This window comes from Aulostomus chinensis, chromosome 5 (assembly GCF_037954235.1).
Source record: "Aulostomus chinensis isolate RoL2024-O1b breed Wild chromosome 5, RoL_Achi_v1.0, whole genome shotgun sequence".
In the NCBI taxonomy this organism is placed as follows: domain Eukaryota; kingdom Metazoa; phylum Chordata; class Actinopteri; order Syngnathiformes; family Aulostomidae; genus Aulostomus; species Aulostomus chinensis.
In genome coordinates, this window is record NC_141324.1 from 24921695 (window position 1) to 24948238 (window position 26544).

General features: G+C 41.8%; 1 protein-coding gene across 2 annotated transcripts in view; it reads right to left on the reverse strand.

Annotated features, from left to right (window-relative positions):
- ralyla (RALY RNA binding protein like a) overlaps nt 1–8842 on the reverse strand; it is a 40809-nt gene extending 31967 nt beyond the window's left edge. For both annotated transcript variants that reach the window (XM_086204139.1, XM_086204140.1), the window contains exon 1: nt 8556–8842. The gene's annotated coding sequence lies outside the window, so the exon portion shown is untranslated. The remainder of the gene's footprint in view (nt 1–8555) is intronic.
- Between the last annotated feature and the right edge of the window lie 17702 nt (nt 8843–26544).

Sequence of the window (26544 nt, forward strand, 5' to 3'; positions counted from 1 at the left end):
AGCCTGCAAACTCTTGGCATTCCAGCAATTCTGACCTTGATTTTAACTCAACATATTGTTTCGCTTCATCCTGTGTTACTGCAGGCTGCCTCTCATGTTCGTGGTCTCTTGGCGAGACCAGTCCTCCGTCTTCACAACATTTTCAAATCTGAATCGGATCTGGACATCTGCAATTATGACTCAGGAAATATTACATGGGATTTCTGCACTCTCTGCATCTGTCAGCTTCATTAGACACAAAATAACAGGGATAGATTTTCACTAAATTGGATGAGGATTAGAGCGTGGGAGTAAAGAAAGCACACAAAAACAAAAAAAGTCCATTTCCAATCGGGGCCTCTTGGCCTATTTAGAATCACACGACAGTAAGTTTTACTCAAACATAAAAGCTTTGAGGGTGAAGGTGAAGACTAATTGCATGTATGGAAAAATTTGAAACTCGAAGCTGTTCTGAAACTTCTGCCAAGGTGATACGATATCTCTAGGTCTGGATCAATTCCAAAACTTAATCTTTTTTCTTTTTTTTTTGTACAAATCATTCAACCAAACTTCTTCAGAATCTAACAACAACTTTATAAAGAGTCAAGTGACAAACCAGTGGCAGTGATCATGTTACATTTCCTCCTCAGTGGCGGTGATTACTTGACATTGACCCCTTTTGTTAGGGCTCTGAAAGTCACTGAGTTGATAATAATTTGGTTAAGAACAAATACCTTTGAAATAAGCAACATTTACTTTACAAGTGAAAAGTGTACCTGCATGCTATGTTAAAATCTAGTAAAAATTGTAAATTATAAGCAGGTTGATATGAACATGTTGAGAACGGGAACATAGATTTGCTGCATTTAGCTTGTGCATGTGTTAATTACACTTTCTCACACACAAAGTCCAAAATCTCAGTCCTCATTTAGCAGTTTGGTGATTACGCTCAGGGAAATTTGGTAGCAGAGAATCTTAGCAAAAGTAAAACAAGCTTTGGGAGAAAAAGCGATTTGGACATAAAAGCATCAGCTATGGGGTTTTTAGTTTGTTGGACACTTTTGGAACATTTCTAAATTCCCTAAAGTTGGATGTGGCAGAAGGCGGCATGCGTCACGTGAGGTTATCACCCTTGTGTGGCTTGACATTGCTTTGTCAACTGCTCTCATTAAAAAAAAAAAGAATAAATAAATGTGTTTTACATTGTTCTTCAAATTCATTCAAAATGTGGAAAAAAAAGGCAACTTCAAAGGCAAATCCTGTACAATATTCATGAGTTTCTAAGATCCTCAAAGCCTTTTAAGAAGAAGCATGTGGCATAACTGCTGGCAAAAGCTGGTGGAAACATCCCAGGCCAGAAGAGACACTAACACTGAATTCAAAGCAGCCTGGTGGCAAGACAGACGGGGAGGGTTCATCCTGGCACGCTTAATGCTCCAAAAATTAATGCTAAGTAACATCTTCACGCATCACTGCGGCTGTGAACGCAGCCCAACTCGTCATTTACATGTTTTTACATGCAAATACTTTTTTTAGTCTCTTAAAGGTCGTCACTGACAGAGTCTTTCTTATTGTAGATAACCAACAATGATGTATTTTCTTAGGGCTTGTACTGCATCCTCCAGTGCTGCAGCAGTTCCAAGTGTAAGTATTTCATGGATCATCTTTGGTCCTTTCACACCGACTGTCAGGGGCGTCAGAGTCTGAATTCCCCTGGAGATAAAGAAGCGAGGAACTGCTGAAAGTAATCATTTTAGCACGTCTTCTTTCCCTGATCTCCTCACCGGCTCGAGCTCACGTCAGAGGGGAAAGATGAAAACTCCTCATCCGATATGGCAAAATTCATGGGATGTGAAGGATGCATTCAGGCCACACTCACTCTCCACCATTTGAATGTTGCATTGCAGCATTTTATCTTAAGCAAGTTGACAGTGTTCGGCTGAATGTATGTAACCTCAATTGTCGGAGAAGAAGTAAGGCTGAGTTTAATTTGCAGACATCGTCATGTCTGCAGTGAGACATTGACACGTCACCGTCTACCTTATCAGTCTCCAGAAGCAGACATTTCTGGAAGTCTTCATTTTTAGTGCCTCCCCGGAAAAAATACATCTGCATAAAGAGGAAATAAAATATGTCTATAATCTTTGTAATTCTTTTGAATGAAAGCCAAACACATTACGATAAAGTAAATGCGGACTGAAATCTAATTACATTTTTTACAGTCTAAACTTACCGATTACTACCGAGGTCTACAGGTTTCTCTTTCTGATTTTATGCTGGAACATATGCATCATAAAATGTGAAGATTTATCAAAATGCTGTTGGAAATTCTATAAAAGCTGAAAATAACTGTAAAATCACTCAACGACCTTTATTGCAAAGAGATTTTATAACGAAGATGAGGATTCTAGCTGGTTAGATTTGTCCTACTGTCAAACAAGAGACACACAAATATAGAACTTCCACTGGGAAGACACACTTAATCATGAAACATCAGAATTACATGAAGAATGGGGAACTGCATGATTGCCAAACTGAATCTACTCACATACATATTTAATTAAACTCTGACCGGTTAAGAGAATCAGCTTTGCATTGCACAGATTTTTCAGTGTTAACAAAAGGTGGTTGTGTAATGACAACCACTGGCGGGCACCAGTGTCGTTTTTAATAAGACTTTCTCACCCTCGTTCATTTTTTTCCCTGTTCCCTAGATGCCATAAATTACTCTGCTAATGTACCAACAGCGGCAGCTATTGCTGAATCATTCAAAGAGCTCAATTAGCAATTAAGGGCTTAATGAATAGAGGTCCTTGCTGGGCCATTCTGCTCCCTACCCAGAGGAATCTAATCTCTCCAGCAGGACTTGTACAGTAAATACTGGTGCAAAGGAGATAGAAAATAGACCGTTATTTCTTCTATATAATGAGCAACTTGCCTTGCAGTTTTTAACCCCGTTTACTGCATCCCCGGGATTTCAGTGAAACAGTTTTGCTGAGAATCTTAACAAGGAAGGATGACTGTCAAGCACTATTCTCATTTGCCTCCTCCGTACCTACAACCCATTACCTTCAGCATAATACCTGTCTTGAGCTTGAATTGAAGAAGTAGAATAGAGAAAGGCAACAAAAGCAGAGAGAAAGAGATGAAGAAGTGAAAAGAAGGGGATAAAAGGAGGTGAGATGGAAGGAGGGAGTGAAAGAGGTTCAGAAAGGAAGGGGGGGAAAAGGCATTTGCAATGCCAATCATTTTCAAGGAGCTTAGAACTGGGCCTAGGACCAGAATATCAAAGATGGGGAACGAAGGCACTCATCACGGGGTAGGTACAGTAGGGTAGCGCCAGCTTATAAATTATGACTGTGACTTTTTTTCCCTTTCTATTACCTTTCTATCAGCTTTTTATCATTTACATATCTTTCATACCTTTAATGAAGTGACTTTTCGAACCGTACGGCTCTATTCTTGTTGTGCGAAGGCCTGCAGCTGTGTGACTGACTCCTCAACCCCCCCTACAGAAAATGCAGTCAGATTTCAATCAGCTTTAACCCCCCCGCCCCCCCCATTTGAGTTTATGGAGGCTCTGTGAAGCATGGCCACTGATGCAGCCGCGCACGCGCCTAAAATGAGTTGGACCATAATCTGATCTGAGCAACCTATAGCCTCGATCAGCGATGACAGCGGGGAGATAAAAACACAATGTGACCCATACGCTGAGATGGAATGAAGCCATATCTCCGCAAGACATTTTATCTTTCAGCTTACAATAATAACAGAGCTGATTATCTCTGCATTTTGCTGAGATGTATTCTTGTTTTATAACACACCACTAATCTGGACGATAAGGTCATTGTGCGTCATCTGGATACCTTCAAGCTGTTTGTTGTGAAAGTGATAACACGAGAGTAACTTTTTGAACGACTTTGATGGCAAGAAGATACTCAGATCACTGATTCCTCACACACACACACACACACACACACACACACACACACAAACAGAGATTTCAGGGAACAGCTTAACACTATTTTTCTTGTAACCAGCAGCTTTTACCAAATTCTCTATTGCATCATCGAGTATAATGCCTCCTTAAAAAAAAAGCATGGAGACTTCACTATTCTTACACTCTGGAAAACATGTGTTAGTGAAAGAGGGAGGGAGGGGGAAAGAGACTCCACCTGCTGTTGCAGCAGGGGACTCAGCTCTGCTCGAGGGCATATGAACATATGCCACGCTTTCCCATATCTCTTGGCATGAATGCGTTTCTCCATTTCCTTAATTCTCCTCTTGTGTGACTGCCAAATATAGCTTCCTCTCCACTAGGCTAAAGTAACTGGGTCACTAGAGCTGTGAGTAATTAGCTCATAACAAAATATGCTCTGCTTTATAGCACCAGAAGGCTCCAGATTGAGGTGCAAAGTCACTGAGGTAATGATTTGGTGCAGGATTGACCGCCAGGGTGAAAGGTCAAAGGTGAAAATGTCAAAAATGCCACAAACACATGGAGGAGCACTCACAGGATCTACAGGTTTATTAGAAATATGCAGGGCTCTGTGTGTGTGTGTGTGTGTGTGTGTGTGTGTGTGTGTGTGTGTGTGTGTGTGTGTGTGTGTGTGTGTGTGTGTGTGTGTGAGTGACACTGGGAAAACTTAAAGCACCATGACTAACAACTGACTACATTTTAATTTAGGAAACATTTTGCAATTCTAAATGGAAGAGTAGAGGGGTACAGGCACTTTTTCACTGTGTTAAATGGATATGCCACAAAATTGACTGGGTTCTTCCTCATGCTGCATTCCTTCACCAAGTCAACCCGGTAGTTTAGCAGGCTGTATAATCAAGCTACGAGAGGCTCGTTTTATGCAAAAATCCACTGTGAGAGAAGCAGAAGCTCCGGCAGTGCTAAGCTTTTCTCTTGATTTAACTTGATCATCCCCTGGCTTCCTAGTGTTCATATTCTATTTCACAGCAAGTCTTGGCAATATTATATAAACTTCTTTTTAGCTTATTGAATTGAGGCACTTTCCTAAAATATACAATTTATATGCATTGCAAACATATACACACGTGATTGCCACAGATTGTAATTACATTGTACAAAAAAACAAACAAACAAACAAAAAAAACAGTTTTGTTAAAAATGTGTGCCAGGCTGCTAAGAGTGAGGCTGAATCCAATTATGATTTTCAGAGAAGCACAAATAGTGGATCTTCGTGAATATCTGCACAAATATTTTAAAAAGGGTTTTGTTTTTTGTTTTTTTTAGGAATAAACATGTCAAACAGCTTGTGCTCTACAAAGCTGAGCACAGCTTGTGCAGCAAATACTGACGATACGGCAGGAAGACAGTAGTGCAGGTAACAATTTGGGCCTTTTTTTAATCTTTAATATCTGGAAGGAGCGAAGTGAGTTGAGGAGATCAGCCATACTTGCTCTTGCAGTGATAGTTAGCTAATATATGCTTTCTGCGCCTTGCGTGACTGGAGGGAGCGTATGCTAGCGTTAGCCAGCTTAACTTAGAATGCAGACAGAACAAAATTTTGACAAAGGAAAAGAGGCATCTGGTGACAACGGAAGTGTAAAATCGCTTGCATCCTGATCTGGTAACTTCCAATCAACAACACAGCCATGTCCGGTCCCTGGAGAACTCTTTATTTAAAAAAAAAAAGAAATCCTTTTTAATTTTGTTAAAAGGTTGAGTATGTTTATTACTGGGTTTATTAAAAACATAAAACAATTACATTAAAGAGTTCAAATTTATGATAACAGTGTATGGAAGCACACCAATATTATATAAAAAAATAGTATCCTAAAATAAGTCTCATTCAGGAAAAAGATTGATTTTTGCCTTCTTCCACTTTTATTCTAATAAATAGCACCGGTCTCTGCACAGTTCTTGCAGTAAAAGAAATACTGCAATTCTGTTTCAAAAATGACAATTTTTCTGCAAGTTTGAAATATAAAGGAAGCAATTTTGGTAGAGTGTTATGCATTTTGTGGAAGCTCTTTTTCCCTTTTAATGGGAGTGTTTCATAACAAGTACACTTGACAATAAAACTCAATCCGGTACAATAGTCATGCAACAAGTGCCACATTTGTGAAGCGCCTACTTTTGTCGCAACTGTGTCATCCCTCCTCTTATTTCACTGACAAAAAAAAAAAACTACCTTCCCATACATCTGAATCAATTTTCTAGTTTAAGATTGGAGAACTACATGACCCCCCCCCCCCCACAGCAAACCTAAAATACACACTAAAGTATTTCTTTTATCTCTGATGAAACCTTTTTTCTAACCTTTTGAACGGAATAAGACGTGTGCGATGGAGAGGGCAGGGGTTAGTAAGTAAAGACTCTCCAGACTTCCAGGCAAGAATCAGCTCGCTCCAGCTGCCAGAGTAATAAAGTGTTGGCAGCTGTCCACAGTGCTGAAATCAAGCGCTATCTGTTTGGATGGAGAATAAAAGGAGCTGGCCGTGGTGCTGAGATACTGATGCTGCTGAGCTAATGGCCCAACACAACTGAGCATCAGGTGCCTGCATATACAATTGTTTACTCCCACTGCTGATATCCAGAGGTGTAAAATGCTGTTTAAGATGGTTCTGTTTTGAGAAATACGTTGAACATGACTAATGCAGGCCTGGACTTTTGTGTACAGAAACTACATCCAAGAACAGGAGATCTAATAGGGAGCAGTGGGTATTGCCACATGCATAATGTAACACAGAAGTGTGGATATTGCACACATTGCTCACAAGCATGCCATCATCTTTCTCTTTGTTTCTGACTCCCTCATATGTTTTTCTCTTTGGTTTTCCTTCACATGCAGGGATATAAAAAGAGACAGAGAGAAGCAGCACCCCTTTTTGACCTAAAGTCTGAAAGCTGAAACAAATGTTTTTCATCCATAACTCACACAAGATGGACTCTATGGTGCGTGCGTATGAGGCAGCCCACGTCGTACACATGCTAAGGGTCACTGATCATTCCAACCCACGGGTGCAGAACTCTCGGACAGGCCTGCATTGGTCAGGAGCAGATTATGGAGTGCAGAAATGCCTGGCTAAACTTTATTCCCTCCCTCTCCTTCTGGCTCATAGTGATTCAGTGCATGCGAACGGCTATTCCAGAGCCAGCCTTCCACTTCATCCCAAGTGAGAGATAAGTATTGTTTGCGTAGCAGCACATTTCATGCTCGGTTTCCCCCACCTGTTCCCTGACCTGCAAAGGCTGTGGGCTGGAATAGCTGTCAAATGCCTTCACCCATATCTTTCTGGAATGATTGAGAGAGGGTTTTTGTCTGGAGATGTGACCGTTATAAGAGGCAAGAGAGCAATGATACAACATGTTTTGCATTTGTTGAAATTTTTGCATTTGTACCCTGCAGATTTGAGCTCTCGCTGCATACCAAGGTCAAACTAACAATCAAATCTATCACCATGATTTGCATAATGAGCAATTTCACGATTTGCCCTGGCCTTGAGGACCACCCATGCCCCTCCTCTTCCCCACTGCAGACTCATTCAGCCAGTTTCAAGTTTCCAAGTGTGTATATGTGTGTGTTTGTGTGTGTGTGAGTGTGAGTGAGAGAGAGAAAGGGGGAGAGAGAGAGAGAGAGAGAAAGAGACAGAGAGCGAGAGAGAGTGTGATGTCTGACTGTGTCCGCCAGCTATCAATCCCCAACACAATGAGGTTTGTGTGTGTGTGTGTGTGTGTGTGTGTGTGTGTCTGTGTGTGTGTGTAGCAGGAGAAACAGGGCGGAGGAGCACAGCTGTGTCTGGTTCAGTTGGCAGGTACCGATGGTTGTTGTTGTTGTTGATGCTCCTGTTTTGTTTTGCACAGCAGCAGAGGTTCGCATTCAAAGACGTTTTTGAAATGAAGGCAACTTTGACGACAGAAATCTTGCATTTTTTTGGGTTTTCTTATCACTTTCCTCCTAAGACATTTAGATATGGATTTAATATAAAAATGTAAAAACTGTGGCAAGCTGTTTTATCAGTTTCCCTTGAGTTATGAAAGCAGATCTATCATATTAAAAACTATTTGATATAACAATATAGATCCAGCTTTATCCAAGATATTCATGCAAAAAAAAAACAAAAGTTCCCGTTTGGGCTGCATGAAGAAGTACAAAGAGACAAACTCCAGCAAAGTTCAATTTCTCACCTATTAGAAAAGCAAAATCCTCAAAGTTGAAAATCAAAACTGTTATTTCTGTGCCCTCGGAGACGTTCAGCCTCCCAACACCAGCTGCAAGATCAGAGAAAATCACCAAAATCCTACCAAAACAAGCCATGATAAAGAAAAAGCCAGAGAATACGCAAAAGGTGCAGGATTATAACAAGTGAGCTCGCAAAGAAGCTGCTTCTGGAAGGCAGGAAAAGAGAGAGAGGAGGGGAAAAATATCGTCCACAAGCACGTCTCAGGCTATTTCTCAGTGGATGTCGCCGGAGCACCAACACTCAGCATCCGAGATTCAAATCATTGCATGCAGAAAAACATTTTTTCTCGTGTCGAAACAACAAAACAAGGCAGCAGGAAAAAGGAGGATAAAAAATATGGCAGTGGAAAATGTACTCACCGAGAGGGAGTAAAAGGTTTTCAATTAAAAAGAAATTGGGCGTATAGCGGTGCTGGGTTGGACGTGTGCAGGCTCGTATGTACCGAGGCTCCGAGTCCCGTTTGCGCTTCTACTGCTGCCGGTGGTTGTGTCATGTGACTCAAGATTGGCCAGAGTTTTTGAATCAGTCCTGGCTTTTCTCCTGTACACACGAAGGTACTCAGGGCTGCGATGGAAATGAGCTTTTCCGGTAATGGCATTGATTTTTCGGGTTTTGTGGTTCTCAAAATGGGGCCCGGGTGTCCTGGAAAGGTCCCTGTATTAAATGAACGCATGAACTCACATCTGCAGGTATATCAAAAGGAATTTCATGTGTGGGTGATGATGATATCACACTGCAAAACCTAAGCTGCTTTTAACTTCGCTTTGAGTCAGTGAATTCGTTTGGGGGGGGGCAATCATTAGCAGATTGATTCATATACACACACACACACACACACACACACACACACACACACACACACACACATTTATATTCAGAACCACCCTCATACCAACATACACCACAGCAACAAACTCCGAGGTGATCCCCCATATTATTATAATTGCATATTTATTCTTAACAAGTCTATAATGCCTGCAATACCTTTGCAGTCGACACCGCTGCACTGCTGCCCACCTGCCTCAAGAGCGTATAATCTGCAACTAGAGGGCGCTAACTAATATCAATGCAAAACAAGGTGGCGCTAGAGAACAGGCGCTCACTACATATTGTGTTGCTTTGCATCACATAAAAAAACAACACAGTGTTATTAAGATGTAAATAAAGTCCTGGTTGTTAAAGCAGGTTTACCTCCCATAACCATTAGGTGGCGCTATGACTTAAATTTAACTGTGATTCTCATCAAGTGTGTGAAGTTTGGAAAAAACCAGACGGTGCAGAGTCCAGTCACTACAGTTTTGTTTTCTATCATGGCATAATGTCAAAATTTGACACCTTGCCTCTGTGGCACCGTTTCATTCACCCCTCATCAGGTTCTTTAGGGGTTTTGGACCCAATTTTGAGACGGATCTGCGCTAGGAGCAGTACATTAATGTGTGCTTTTAAAACAAATGAAATTACTTCTTCCTACCAGGTGGCATTAACACAAATCCGACTGAAATGTGATCACACACATGACACCCCTCCACTTTTTTCCCCTTGTCAAATTCCGAATTGTTCCACTTTACACACTAGCTTTCTCTCTATAGTAGTTGTCCTGCCTGCGCTTGTTGTACCTGGATGTCAATTATGCGACGTGTCACATTCCTTGTATGTGCACGCATAGTTGCAGATTCTGTTTTTATTTCATTCAAATATGCAGATGTTTCTGGTTTCATCTTTCCAGGTTTTGGGACACCGTTGAGATTTCCTCCTCCTCTATTGCACAATGAGGTCAAGACTTTTCATCAAGGCTAGATAACCATCTGGGCAAAGTTCAACGCCTGTGAAAGTGTGTGGCAATAATCTTGTTTCTTTGGGAGTAAAGCTGGGTAAAATAATCCTTTTGTTACTTCACCTAATACTGGGTTTACAGCACATGTTGAATTATTAAGAGAAGTGGTGTTTTATGACACTACCACACATCAACCCTGAGGCAATTTAAAATTACTGAAATGTTTTACAAAATGCACCAACTCCTGGCAAATGGGAGCCCAGAATATTCCTCTGGGTTTCATTCCGGTTAATCTTTCATAGTCCCTTGGAATGTAGCCTATTTCTTTGTTTATGGTAAATAGTTTTTGTTTTAATTTCTGCTGCATGATTACCTTGGTGCTCCAGCTTCCTGACAAAAAAACCAAGACAGGTTAATTGGGGACTGAATTGCTTGTTAGTGTGAATGTGAAATTGAATGGTTTTCTGTCTCTATATGTCAGCCTTGTGATTGACAGGTGACCTGTTCAGGGTGTATAAAACCCTTCATGTAAAGGTAGCGCAGCAGTCTTTTACATTGCCCTCAAACATTGGGACCCCTGCTTCACTTCCCAGCTTGAAAGACCGACACAACGGGCCATTTTGCAGGAGTGAAGCATGATGGTGGTCATTGTCCTGTTCACTGCACTTGGGTCACCTCTCTTCAGTTGGGATATGTGTTTTGGCGGTATGGAGACTGCGGCCTACGACCTGCAGTTCATGAAAATGAGTTTAACCAAGAGAATCCAAAGTTTTATTCAAAAATATGCAGGCAGGTACTGCAAACAGGGTAAACTGAAACATAATGGCACAACAAAACATTGATTAGTCAAACCTCTGAACTTGTTAAACTATAGAGTGACTCTAATGTAAGAAAAGTAAATATTAGTGGGTAGAAAATCTAAGAAATAATAAAACATTGAGGAACTGGCAACTGAGGAGGGGGGGACACAAAAGACTATAAATACAGAGACAACTAATCAATAATTATATAGAACTGAGAAGGGCAGAGAAGACAGCGAAAAAGAGCAGGAAAATGATACATAGACTGGAACTTACTTTGACAACAAATGAGAGCAAAACTTTCAGCATAAATCAGAAAACAGCTAAAGTCCAACGGTACTTTACAAAACTTGAGGGTTGCCGAAAATACTGGTTCAGCAGAATTTGACGTTGCATTGCTCCTTTACGTTGTTTCGTCCATTTGCCAACTTTCATGTTTGCCAATGGCAAAACTGTCGCTTGCAAAAGGTCTCCATATATCATTAAACAGTTTCGACACTCATTAACAGCCACTAGAGGATTAATTAACTAAGTTTCTAGTGAGCCTTGTGAGAATATTGATAATCAATGAAAAGTTTAAGACTCAGTTTATGTCTGGCAATGATAAGACCCACAGGTGAGAGGGAATATTGATTAAGCATCCCCTGGAACACTAGGGTAACTCCAGGACATAAAAGGTACAGTATATCCTGGTCTGGACGACATTGACTCCAGCCCAGCTTGTCATCATGTTTTATTTGATCCTGCTCTGTAAGGTTGACAGCTCCAGGGTTTCCAGCCATTCTTGTCGGAAAACACGAGCGGTCATGCTGTCACGGAGGAACAGAAGTCTTTGTTGTCGCTGCAGCAGCGTCTACCGGGCATATGAGCAAAGGGTCTGTATGGATCAATGACTTCCCAAGGGACTGATTGGCAGAGACAGGAAGATGCAAGGACACCTATCCAGGCTTCTTAGGGTTTTCTAAAGAGGATGGAAATCCTGATAGGCTGTAACCTCACAGTGGTTTCTTGTATCCAATATATTTAGCTTGTCAGTGTGTTCTAAACTTGCCTATTTAGTAGCACTGCAGATGACTTACTGCTTACATCAGCTCTTCACGTTGGCTGTGTCTCAACACTTTTGTTGTTTAGAAATTCACTACTCAGTGGAATACATTACAAACATATTAGTTTTGAGTTTGATAGTTAACTCTTAAAGTCTAAGTTCAGAATGTTTGAAGCTACCAAATTTTAAAATGCACAGGTAGCTACTGGGAAGTTCTAAAATGCTTCAGCATGATGGTAGAGATCCAGCAGATATGGCATGAGTTGTTAAAATTGTGTATCAAGTTATTGATGCCATTAAGTGGCAGTACTGCTCATCATGACATGAAAGTATAAAGTAATCAATAACAAATGAGAAAAGTCTGCGTGCAGAGGTGTAATGTTACGCTATAGGGTGGCACGGTGGTGCAGTGGTCGGCACTGTTGCCTCAGAAAAAAGGTTCCGGGTTCAAGCCCCGGCTCCAGCACGGGATCTTTCTGTGTGGAGTCTGCATGTTCTCCCTGTTCCTGTGTGGGTTCTCTCTGGTACTCCGGCTTCCTCCCACAGTCCAAAGACATCAAGAGGGGACGAGGCTGATTGATACTCTAAATTGACCGTAGGTGTGACTGTGAGTGTGAATGGTTGTCTGTCTGTCTGTGTTGGCCCTGTGATGGACTGGTGACCTGTCCAGGGTGAACCCCGACGCTCGCCTGAAGGCTGCTGGGATAGGCTCCAGCCCCCCTGTGACCTTTACCAGTATAAGTAGTAAAAAATGGATGGATCGATAGCTGTGTAAGTTGGAGGCCTAATGATCATAATTTTCTGTTTTTCCTTCTTCGAGGTCTTTAGTCATAGAGTTTTTAATAATTCTTAGTAAGACCACCATGGCCACCTCATCACTCTCCAGCCTGACAGCAATTATAGCTCTGGCATCTTTCAGGGTCGCACACTAATGGAAACACAACCTGACCTAAAGTGACGTTTCGTATTGTTCACATTTGACATCCAATTTCTTCCAGTATACACCCCGTTAGGCAGAGAACCCTCATAAGAGCGGGGGCTTGTCTTGCATTGTGTGTGCCGCGCTTCATTAAATGCTTCAGCTTCAGGTAAGGCAGGGCATTTCTTTACATGACACATATTCACGCAGATGGCAACCTTGTTACAGACGAAAATAATTAGAATGCAAAGAAAACTGAATTAGAAATAAAAGCATCATAAAGCTCAAATGTGCATGCGTTGGGAAGCAACGTATAATCAGTTTAAACAAAAGATAGGTCACAACGGCTCATGTAGTTTCGACTCTGGGGAGAGCCGGTTACCCTCAACCGTCTGAGAGGTCTGCAAGCAGTTTCATTTTGGATCAGGAGATCACACTTGTGTTTAAGCCTCAAGCCATTCAGAGTTCGTGGGTAAGTGATTGAAAATTCAAGTTGATTCTTTCAAATGAAGGATTTTCAGAAAGGAGTTCTTCTTTAGCGCTATAACCATGACTTACGCAACACTCTCTCTTACATGCTGCGAGATATTTCCATCCAGATTTGCCTCTGCAGAGGCCGTCCCAAGAATTGCCAGCAGGAATTGTTTTTCTCTCTGTTGTTGTTCACCACTGTGATATGAGCTTATTGTGACGTGGAACAACACCCAGCCGCTTTGATGCATTTACATCACCATGACACAAAATGAGTACAATGTAAGAGACCAAAGAGACCCATTTATTGAAAGTGATTTCATATCACCTCCTGTTTTGCAAAAAAATGGCACTTCATATATCTTTTGCTGTCAAGATGTTCTCATATCAATCAGGATACAACCTGGATACGCCAAAAATCTGATTTGGGCTGGTGTTCTGAACAAAGTCTATGCTCTTTGCTCCACAGATTACAAAAAGCAATGCATGTTTTTATTGTACAAATATGTGATAACCATTTTAGGTTTTAACCATGAAACTTAATTTTCTAGAACTTTTGCCTGAAACATGTTTTGGGAAGTACTCTTACCAACGGATGTATCAATGTGCATCACAGTCAAGCAGTTTCAAACAAACCTGACAGAAACGATGCTGAGGAGGATATTAGGTGTCATTGTCAGACCTGTTATAGCAGTATGTTTCCAAGTTTTCTGACAGTAACCCTTTAGAACAGTCTGGTAGTGGATTCACAGCCCTCTGGGCACTGTCATACTCACACGAGTGTTACAACTGATGCCATTCCAGCACATTGTGACAAAGGATGTCATCAATTCATCTCTACCTGCCTCCCTTAATCCAATACACATGGAAATTCTCTAGCTTGCTTTCCCAAGAATGTGTGTATCAATAGTATCTGGCACACTGCTCATCTTAGCCAATTCTCTGGCTGACATTTTAAGCTCCCAGATCTATGTCCGCAGGCAAGGGGGGCGATTGCACACATGGTGTGTGTGTGTGTGTGTGTGTGTGTGTGTGTGTGTGTGTGTGTGTGTGTGTGTGTGTGTGTGTGTGTGTGTGTGTGTGTGTGTGTGTGTGTGTGTGTACGTATGCAGGCCGAGTCTCATCTTCATAACACCTGAAAGCCTGGATTTATTCTGTGCCCAAGGTTGAGTCATGAGTCCACACTCTGGCAGTGCAGGAGCTGTAATTATAGTGAGGGGACAGGACATGTAATGCTGCCTTAATGGCAAATTTCCCCTTTTTCATACAAGAGTTGTGCATTCGCAGCAACGATTCACTATCCACTAATTTGAGCTATTTGATCAAATTTAGGAGCTGTAGAGAGGGAAGGGGGAGCCAGGGGCTGAATGTTGTATACATGTAAACCAACTAAGCTTTGTCCTGGTATGAATGCTGCCGACATTATTCAAGGTCCTCCGAAAAAGAAAACCAGCAAATTTTAATGGTGTCTAAATTACAGCTCTGAGGAAATTTTGAGTGCTTGTCTCTCCTGCCTGTTCTATCTATCTCTCTCTCTCTCTCTCTCTCTCCCTCTCCTCGTCCTACCCCATTTTGTCAGGCATTTCTTTGCATACGCTGCCATTTCTCACAGAAATTATGCCCCCCCCCCCAAAAAAAAAGTAATTTGGGTGCCTGCAAGATTCATGAAAACGCCATTTGTGCTGCTTACTCAAAAATAATGATTTGAGAAAAGGTCATTTACAGATGCAGTTGGTGTGTGTGTGTGTGTGTGTGTGTGTGTGTGTGTGTGTGTGTGTGTGTGTAATGACTAAGCTACTTTTAGGGAAACCAGATTTAAGAGCAGTTAATTAGAGATGGCATGTGAAAAGGGGAAAAAAGCTGTGTCACAGTAGGTAAAATGATTAGTTTTAGGGTTAAGGTTAGGGTTAGGCAAATAGCACTAAGGGCACCTCTCCAGGAAATGAATATTTATCTATGTAAATACCCCAAAGTGACTTAAGTAAACGTGTGTGTGTGTGTGTGTGCATTTTTTTTTTACGTTTCTGAGCATTTCCCCCTGACATGTTTGAGACTGGGTGATACGTGCTTGTTCAGATCATGTGTTTGTCCGTACACCTGCCAACGTGCTCGTGACTGATGAAGCATAACCTTTTAATGTGTTTATACATTGACATTTCCCAAGATCTGTCATGTTCCTCGGAGAAACCAAAACCCTTGACATTCTTTAGGCTCACATTTCCCTGAGCTGCTGTCTCTGTCAGTTCTCATACCGCGTAAAGCCAGCGTCAACAACATAATTACATCAGGCTCGCTACCTCATCTGCCCCCTGTCAAACATGAATTCAAGCTGTGTTTTGTTTTTGGGTTGTTTTTTTTTTTTTTTTTTTTTTTTTTTTGCTTTAAAACAAAGTGCTCTCCCCACTGTCGCTGTGTGATGTAATTTAGACATCTATTAATCTGGCTCTCTCCATGTGGGTGGAATATTTGATATTCTGTCTATCTTCTCATGACTTTGGAAAGTACTTTCCAAAAGTATAATGTGGAATTTCTTTGTGTATATTAGATGATGGCTTTTTCAAACAAACCTGTTTCACGCTCTGTTTGCCTGCTTTCACTTTCTATTCAACCTCACCGACTGCGTTATCTTGAAAATAAAAAGCAATATTAGCTTTTTAAAAATTAAACATCCCGCCTATGATACCAACTCCTAAATGAGCACTGACACCTAATGACCATGTGGGTTTTAGTCCATCTGCTCTATTGGCGCTTCAGTATTGCAACCCATATGTTGTGGGTATCAGCGTCATACTGTGAGTCAACATGCCAAATTCAGTGATTCACCTCAGGATATTATCATTCTTTGTGTCGATAAATCCAAGACTGGAGCTTCCAATATTTACAGTATGTAAAACACTGAATTTAAACATGAAATGCTCCTACTCACACTATTACACCACAGCAAATCTTTTTTTCTTTTTTTTTTTATTAGAACAATGGATCCAATTTAATGTGAAAGAGGCTGTTTGGAGAGATGGATGCATATTATTACCACTCTCATAAATCACATAAAATACATATGATATATATGATCAGCAATTAGTCTGTCAGGTTGTCATGGCTTCCAGCATTATATATAACGGAGGATTCTAGATAGATGGAGCAAGTCAGACAACATTTGGTGCTAATTTTTCAGTGTGGACTGTTAGCCTGCCCTTTTAATAGAAATGCATTTAGTAAAAAAGGCTTAGGCCTGTGGAAAAATGTGATGGGGGGGGGGGGTGTAACTCCTCAGAGGTTTAGCACTAACACCAGCTGCCAGCACCTCTTGTAAAGGAAAGCCATGTGTTTAATTCTCTCCTGCTACCAGCTGTGGCTTTCATGATTATTACACAAAATTTTGAAGTTATTCTGTAAAAGTGTAGTATGTCATCTATTTGAAAGGATGTTCTAATGACTTGCACACTTGGTGTGTGAAAGAGAAATATGAGGATTGCATGTACTCTGTGCATTGTGGGTGCAGAGGTGTGTGTCAGAGAGAGTGACATTGCAGCATGTTTTGAAATTGGAACCCTGGATAGGTGTTGGTTGTTGACAGAAATCTCATTATCAAGCGTTACCCTAATGCCCTCCAATTAGATTCGTTCTGACACTCTGCTGCGACCACAGTCCGATAGCACATCCATATATAACATGGGCTCCTGTCAGTCATAGCAACTGAGCTGAATGGTAACATGAGATTGAAAAAAGCATTAGAAACAACTACAGTGAAGGAAGCGGCACGGTGGTGCAGTGGTCAGCACTGTCGCCTCACAGCAAGAAGGTTCCAGGTTTGAGCTCTGGCTCAGGCACAGGATCTTTCTGTGTGGAGTCTCCATGTTCTCCCTGTTCCTGTGTGGGTTCTCTCTGGTACTCTGGCTTGTCCAAAGACATCAAGAGGGGATGAGGATGATTGATACTCTAAATTGACCATAGGTGTGACTGTGAGTGTGAATGGTTGTCTGTCTGTCTGTGTTGGCCCTGTGATGGACTGGTGACCTGTCCAGGGTGAACCCTGATGCCTCACGCCCGAAAGCTGCTGGGATAGGCTTTTGGGTTGGTTTACTAGAAAGCAGGATAATACGTCTACATTGTACAGGCAAGTAGAAGACATTTGGAGACAGCAAGGAGTTAAATTACATCCAAAATACCTCAGGGCAGTGAGATCAGTTGGAAGAACGTATATGCTTATAGCCCCAAAACAAGCTGACCAAAGGAGGAAATAAAAGCTACAGATGTCAGGACACAAGATGTGCAGATGGTTCCACCAGATGTCCTACAGCAAGAGACTGAAATATCAGCAAAAAGAAGGGGTCAAGGGTCACTGAGTGTCAAAACCACTACCTAGAATGAACAAGGAACATTTAAGACTATCTGAAGTGAGTACCTCAGGAAGCAGACGGCAGAGAGTGGAGAGGAAGAAGAGGAGGTATCATAGAAGATTGAAACCTCTTCTGGAATGTCCTACAAGGGTGCTAGAAAAGCCTAGATTGAGGGACAGCTCGGAGGCACTGATCATGGCAGCACTCGATTGGTCGAGACAGGGATCTACCACAAGAACCAAGATGAGGAGGCCCTGAGGCAGTCCAGCACTGAGCAGGGTGGAAGACCGAAAGACAAGTGGCTGGGATAGTGTACAGGAACACCAGTACACAGACAGAAGTTCCCAAGTCTAAATGTGACACACTGCCAAAGATGGAGGAGGAGATCCTGAGGGACCTTAAGTTCCAGATGAACAAGCTGCTACTGGAAAACCAACTCTGCATTGTGGTATCGGTGGATGAGGAACAGAGGAATGACTGATGTACAGAAGCAATCCCAAGTGACTGCAACGTTAGGAAGAGGTATGAAAAGCTGGAGAAATACCACGAGCTGAAGTAAGAGCTGGATCGAATATGGATGGTAAAATCCATTGTGGTCCCAGTGGTGAAAGGAGCAGCACAAGGGGCTGCGTAGGAAAAGTTTCAGACACAAACCAACCTGTTCATACCATAATACAGACGTCTCCTCATTATAGATACATCATAAATAATCCTGACAGATCTGAGTACTTTATTAATCCCAGTGGGAAATTGTAGCTTTACAGCAGCCAATTCACACATGAAGAGCAAGAAAGGGGAAAAAAAACATCATAAAATTAAAGAATCAAATAAGGAAGTGAGTGAGTTAGTGGGGGGAAAAAAAATCATACATAAACAAGTCGCTGCAAGCAGACATTGTATCATCAAGACAACAAGACAGTACTTAAGGACTTCCAAGTGAATATAAACTCATTTCCATAACAGTACAAAATGATGTAAAGAAAATGAAAACAAACAGGAAACTGAAATGATGAATAATTATATATATATATATATATATATATATATATGTGTGTGTGTGTGTGTGTGTGTGTGTGTGTGTGTGTGTGTGTGTGTGTGTGTGTGTGTGTGTGTGTGTGTAGAGCGAGAGAGAGACAAACACACACATTTGTGCTTTTAGGCCATGTTTTTTTTCACATTTTATGTAATTTTCATATTATATATGTATGCAACACTTTACTCTGCATAATACATCTTTAGATAATGTCAAGATCAGATAATAGTGATAAAATCAACCTAAATCACAGTCATGCTTTTTATCTAAAAGACCAAGTCGACATCTGACAGAGAACGACAGGCAAAATCTTAACCAAAGTTAGGAACCTTGGTATATCTGACCATACCTTCCCTATCGCACCCCTTGGACCTTTAACTCCAAATGGGTCACACCATCGCTGTTTATTTGGCCCACATCCACGTGAAGGACTTTCACCATCAATAACGACTGAATAAAAAGATGAGCACTGTTGGATGACAGTGCAGCGAAGCAAGAAGACATGAATGTCATAGCATGGGGGGGGGGGCATTAGCTCGGTAAAAGGAAAAAGGCTAGGCTTTTAATTAAATGAACCTTAAATTATCTTAAAGGCTGAGAACTGAGTTTAATGACCTTTGCCTCTAACGGAGTGAATCATAAAAGTAGCCAAGTCAGCCTTCCCTCACAGCACTCGATCCAAACATCGGTGTTTACCGTCACAGCTGTCAGGTTACAGACCGACGTGTCCCTTGTGTTTCCAATTTGGAAAACATGCTTACTTTCATTTGGACCCCAGCGCAATTGTCAATGTAAATCAGGTAGGACTGTCGGTCCGATCGATTGAGATGTGAGAAAGGATTCACTCTGTGCACCCCAGGGGCTCATCAATGACAGGAGTCTGTTACTCCAGAGAGCCAGCTGACATGCGTGGGGGAGCTGCTCTGAATTGCAAATGTGAAGCTACCAACCTGCCTGCTATGCAGACTCTATGATATGTTATAGCGCACTTGGGAATATGTGTCTTATTACACACACAGCAAGGTCTTACTGCACAGTGACTTCCCACTCCCTGAAAATGCCCATTCAGTAAGAATATATCAAAACATTGCATCTTCTCCAAAAACAGACATGAATTGCCAATGCTGAGGATTCATTGTGACATTCATTCAAGAGGAAATGTTAACCCCAGTGGGAGCTTGTCTCTGTGTATCCCACCTAGAATTCAGCCTGAACTTTCACTCTGCTGTGTAAAGAGTAATGAGTACACAGTGTTATTTTTGTCTCTGCTTTCCTTGTCTTTCTGGAGTGTTTAAAGTTCAATAAGGGACACACTGTGCTCTGATTTGGAGTCATTTAACGTGATGCAAGACTACGCTCTGAAGAGTGCTCTCAGGCTCCTGATTAATTCAGCTGATGGAGAAGTTGGATGCTCTGGCTCGTTTCCCTCCTCTCTTACTTTAAGCTCAAGGAGTGATTACTAAGCTTCCTGTGGAGATTTAAAATGTTCAGAAGTTGTCAAAATGCATCCTAGTGCTCACTTGTAGAAACCGTCGCAGTAAAGGTTCTTACTTCAAATGTTTGCTGAATATTCTCAGCTGTGACTCAAGTGTGCTTGGCATCATGCTTGGAAATGCACACTCATCTCTGCAAATGCAGCAACAGTTGAATTAAATAGTGGAGCATTTTATAAACAAAATGCCACATCATTCCAGATATCCTCTATGTATGTCCCACTGCACTGGTACTGAATTTATCTCTCTCTGCCCATGTCAGGTCATTTAGGTTCATTACCCGTCGGCGGCTGATGATGAGCTTTGAGTGCCTGGCTGGAGTTTAGTGTCAGGTGCTCTCTCATTGTGTGTGACAAGTGGGTCCCAGCCCTACAGTCCAGTGCTTGAATTATTGAGCAGGATCTGTTGAACTGACCTGATGGTGACCTGGAGCAATGGCACACTGGTTGAGGTGGACTGAATTGTTCTCCCTGCTGGCCGTGTGGCAGAGTGAATGACTGGGGTTTAGGTGAGATCATATAAATAAATCAGCAGGTTCAACGAGTGGCAGAGTCGCAGGGGGCTGAGAGTTGGAATGGATGGTGATTTGCTGTGGGTTGTTTTTTTTGTTTTTTTGCCACTGCAAGTGATTATGAAATAGAGAGAGAGAGAGAGAGAGAGAAAGAGAGAGAGAGTTGGGTTAAGGGTCCAGTAAGTTGTTGATCCTGTGAAAATGGGATGGGAGGATGATGTTGTGTGTGTGTGTGTGTATCATTAAGTTTTTGCAAACAAATCAACATAAACAGAAAAACAAAAAGGCTACAGAGCTCTCCCTCCTTTGAATGAGCTCTGAAGACTAGTTTGTGCATGTAAGGATGGCCCAATGATAATGATGGTCCTTACAGAGACGCTGTTACTGTCTGCCAAATATGAAAATATAGTTAAAGCCTCTTCTCTGTCTCAGTGGTGCCATAAATCTCTGAATGTCACTCACAGCATCATTCAGAGCTGACAGTTTACAACAAACAGCTGAAACTGTTTCCATATGGTTCCAGAATCATGCACGGGTCCCATATTACCTTACACATCTGAAATAAAAGTGTCAGTTATTTACCTGGCACATCAGATGGCTTGTTTCACCCTGTTTGTCTCACCACCAACGGACAGCAACCTTCATGCAGACGTACAAAGACACTCTGAGTCAACTGTGTCAGTGTGTCAAAGGGTTTATCTTTTGAAATCTCAGGGTTTGTCCCTTTTTAGAGCAGGCGGTTGTTGAATCCGACATTCAGGGAGTCCTCAAATGTTTGCACTCCCATCCGTGATATGGTTATTACAACACATGTATTTTAGATATGCATCAGAAAACAGAAAGAAATGGATTAATTGCTAAAACAAACTTTTAACATCTAGAAACGCTCCTACTGAGTTGGGATCAAGTGGAGATATATTTCTGGTTTCCACCTGTCTTCATTATGAAGCAGCGGTTTCTGCAAGTTAGTGAGGGATTTGAATATTTAAAAGCCATGTTAAAGGGGTTGTGTTGAAGCTTAATCCCATTCTTTAAAAATTTCCTACTTTCGCTGAATTATAAATGAACCCCGGGGCATGGAACCACTCTGACAACACCACTGCCTTTAAATGCAAAAAACTATTTGTAACCGAAAGAGAGAAAAAGATCCACACTCTCTCTCTCTCTCTCTCTCTCTCTCTCACACACACACACACACACACACACACACACACACACACACACACACACACACCCTTAAAGCTTATGTGTCATGTTGTGATTATGTGCTTTAAAGAAGCCATCTGGTATGATTCTTTATTTTATTTTAAATTTTAAAAAAAATCATGTGCTTGTTATAGATTTTCTTCCCAGGGATTCCTTAAATATAAAATGTTGCTAAGACTGAGAAACACTATCCAGAAGCATTGGACTTCTTGCTTGTTATACTTTATGTTGAAATTGTCAATTGACATATAAGAGAATCTATTCACAAACCTAAAAGGGCTCATTTTAAAATATAACAGTCTTCAGTGCACCTTAACGTTTATCTATCGAGATGTGAAACGCAGGAGGGTCCATCAGCAGAGCAGTGAAACCCCCATGAACTGAATTAGACCTGAGGAGTTTCTGGATGGTCATGCTCCAGAATCTTTAACCTGCATCGTTTGGCAGGAGCGGCATGTCACGGTCGTGATGAGCTTCCCAGAACCAGTGCACTCAGGTTTGCATAACACAGTCTTGGATTTAAAGCTGAAAGACACCCAAATTTAAAAAAAAAAGAAAAAAGAAGAAGAAGTAGAAGAAGAAGAAGAAGAGGAAGCCTCTGGAATCACATGCTTCATAACCACCCAGTCTGACAATCACCAGAGTCCTGAATTCAGCAGCTCAGACATCAAAGGTAAGTCATTATCTTGTTGAGCTACCAGGCCTGAGACGGATGAAATATTGTTTCAGACTCGGACTCAGGACATCACCAGCGCTGGATATGAAGGAGGGTTTTTTTTTTGGAATCGTGTTGAAATTGTAGTTATCAAGACATAATTCCCACGATTTGTCATCTTCATCTAAAGGACATGAACATTTGTTTTTACAGTTTAATATTGATGGCTGTTCGAGTGATATGACTCAAACTGCTGGTCCGAAATTCAGCTACCATGATATGAAAGAATCGCCATTTTTTTCTCTTGAAAGCTGAGGACTTATTTATGGAGAATTAGCTGCATCTCTGTAGCTGTTGCCACGAACACGTTTTGATGCTCAGCAGCCTAAATTTTTGATAAATATATAATAGTCTGTCTGGACCACTTTTGAAGAACAGTCTGAAGATGCGCTGCAGCAAGTAAGGAGAAGGGTTTACTGAAAAAAAAAAGGGAACGACATCATAATTCCAGCATCTAAAATTTTTGCACATCCGTGTCTATATTTGAATTTCTCAGTCTGTCCTCAGGCAAGAGCATAGCAGTAGCCAACTCCCAATTAATGCCCCCCCCCCTTCAAACACTTTCATTGAAAACTTAAATGAAAGCTTTTCACTGCCAAAATCCTAAAGTAGATCTTGTTAGATACCAGTCAGTGTTTTGGGATTGAATGCATTATTCATATGTTAATGTTACTTTTTCAGATCAGGACAGCTGTGGCTGAAAGTTTGGGGAAGATGGTTCAATTACTCGGACGATGGGAAAATGTGGGCGGAGCTAGAGTCCCCTTAAGCAAGCTACCTCAATGCCTGTACAAGGCCTCAGGGGCGACTGAACCAGATCAGACGGTACGAGCGTCATTGGTTTTTCTAAATCAAACACATTTGCTAAAATATGATTATTCATGCACATGAATGTGTTGTTGACCGCACCTCACTCGGTAGAACTTTTGGTTAAGGGTCTTCAGCGAATGTCGTCACAGATGTATTATTTTGTCATCTTAAAAGCATTAAAAAGAAAAAGCGTAGGCGACCCTCCAAGTTACCCAGAGACTGACTATTTGAAGGTTTTGTTTTGAAACAGCTGTGCTCGTGCTGAAGCTCCCTATTTTAAACTTTTGATGAACAGACTGCAGGCATCCTCCGTGTGCTGAATCCACAATGTGCCGCACCGAGTCGGGCAGTGCAACAGTGTGGCAGTTCTGCGCCGAGGATGTAATGAATGTACAGAGGAGCTAATTTCAGTTAGCTTATTCCCTGGCTGTGTTTTTCCCTCATTGCCATTCATAGACTGCAGGTTTGATGGGAGGTAATGATATTCCCTGCTCTCTGGAGGAACAGGGTGCTGAGGCCTCACTGAGCCTCAGTCAGCACAAACCTCGTCCATGCTGACTCAAGCAGATGAAACTCCCACAGCGCCTGGATCTCCCTCACAGCCGCCAAAGCCAAGACTTAGCGAGAAGCTGTTTTTGTAGCAAGTCAGCTAAAATCTTTGGAATGCCGGCTGAATAACAATAATGGAGTTCAGTATTTTTTTGATCGTTGTTACCGTTGCTTCTCTGTCTCCTTCATCCCGCTCCCACAAAGCTGCCACTTTCCATTCCTCATTTTCTCACTCAGGCCCCCATCAGTCCCCCCTGTAATTCTCCATCTGTCCATGTGTTTGTCTCTCTTTCTACATTCCTAGTCCCCCTCACAATTCATGCAAATATCCAGCCTAAATCACAGCTTTCCCCTCATTCCCTCTGTGTCTGTTTTGTCTTCCCCCTGGTTTGTCTTGGTGAGTCAACACTGACAAACAGCAGACGTCTCCAGGTTTACCCATGGGTCTGATCTCATTTGGCAGAGCCTCCGAGCTACAGCAGATCGATGACAAAGCCTGTCAGGGCAGCTCACTGTTATAAGAGGCTAGATTGCATCCGAAAGACTATGCACCATGTGGTTAATGAATTAAAGAAGTGGCCAGCCAACATTGATCAGATCAGCCGACGACCATCAATATGTTCCTTCTTAATGGGGCTTTATGGGGAGAAAGAGTGATTGCTGAGAGATGTAACCAATTCTTGCGTTGTGTTTCTGCTGCTCCGCCTGATTTATTTAATGGCAATGAAAATGAATGTGCATTCCATTCACAAGTCACATTTTTACTCTCTGGAATGTTTGACGACTTTCACTGTGAAACTTACTTATGTCTGGAAAAGGGAAGCAAACTATGGTTTCCTGCTGCAGTGGTGAGGTTATTCCATTCGGCTCACACTACTTGCAGCTTTCATGCTCGGAGAAAACACCAAGAATGCGTACACTTATCAAAAATGTCAAGTCACACAGTCAGTAAGGCTCATTTGGGCTTCATGCCATTATGCTGTTAAGGCTTCTTCAGAATTGCTCATATACATAAACACATTGACTGTGAAGGATTTCCCCCGGATGCAGGTGGTTAGACATTTTTCAGTCCTGTTAGTAGCATCCCCCCCGAATTTCATCTGAGAAATATCACCAACAACTCTTCAAACCTTCGGATCCTAACCGCCTACTGACTCAGCAGGCTGCTACTTGTCAAACTGAGATGGTTAAGAGTAAACATCTAAAGTGGCGTAATACAAATACCAATATGAAGCAGCAGTTGAACCACAGCAACAAATCATAGGCATTATGTCCATCCATCCATTTTCTTCCACTTGTTCCTATTAAGGGTCGCAGGGGACCTATCCCAGCGGCTACGGGCGAGAGGCGGGGTTCACCCTGGACAGGTCGCCTGTCCATCGCAGGGCCAACACATAGAGACAGACAACCATTCACACTCACAGTCACACCTACGGTCAATTTAGAGTATCAATCAGCCTCGTCCCCTCTTGATGTCTTTGGACTGTGGGAGGAAGCTGGAGTACCAGAGAGAACCCACACAGGAACAGGGAGAACATGGAGACTCCACACAGAGAGATCCTGTGATGGAGCCGGGACTCAAACCCCGAACCTTCTTGCTGTGAGGCGACAGTGCTGACCACTGCACCACCGTGCAGCCTCCATATGCATTATACTTAAAGATTTTTTCCACTTTTATACATAATATATATATTAAAAATGAAATCCACTCAACTTTTGTGTCAATTGAGCATACTACCATCATTTTCAGAAGGTTGCCAAGTTTTCAGTGGCCGAATAACCTGAAATTCCCTTCAACCTTTTGATAAGTGCTGTTTCAGATTTTGCCCATAAAGACTGATGTAATTTTCTTCATGCTGTATGATATAAAACGTGCCGGTTTATTAATTTGCAAGAGGTTTTGATCATTACACACAATTAATATACTCTCAGTGCAACAGGTTAGCTCGTAGCGGCTGAGTGACAGTGTCCAGTGGCTGTAAATGTTTTCAGTTTTTACTTTGTCAAACATAGCCAAACCAAAGCAGCAGCTGGGTGACAGGCAATACATTTAATTCATTCATTGAACAAAATTATGTCTGCTTCATTATGGGAAAAATAAACCGGGCTCATTCATTCAGCCTTGGCAGAGGAAGAAATAGCTCCTTAAACGTCCTCGTGTAATTTCTCTCCCGCAAAGCTGCAGGCTTTTTTCCCTGAGTAAAAATATAGACGGCTGAATTTATTAGGGTGAATGTGTTTGCTAGAAAATAGATTTGAGGAGGAGAAACAGCAGTGTTTCAGGGCTCAGGAGCTCTGTGGGGTGTCTCCACATGTCCGTGGTCTTGCTGTGACCTACTGCTGACTTGAACCACAATGAATGACAACAAGGTGATAACACAGGCGCCACCGTGTTGCTTCACCGTTTGTTCATTAACTCTAAAGCAAAAAGGACCACCACTGATGCCACATAAAATCCTTAATTACAAATCTCATCAGCTTAATTTGACGTCCATAAATGTGGAGTTAAACAAGGCCTTTTAGAATTGGTGCAATTTTCTCACACCAAACAGAAATTCACAAAGTAAATCCTCAATCCATCTTTAAAATCAGCAGCAGCTGAAAATGTATCTATATGCAATAATTCATTAGATTCCCTAATTCAGAAACACACGGAGACCTTCTGTAGCGCTGACCTTTCAA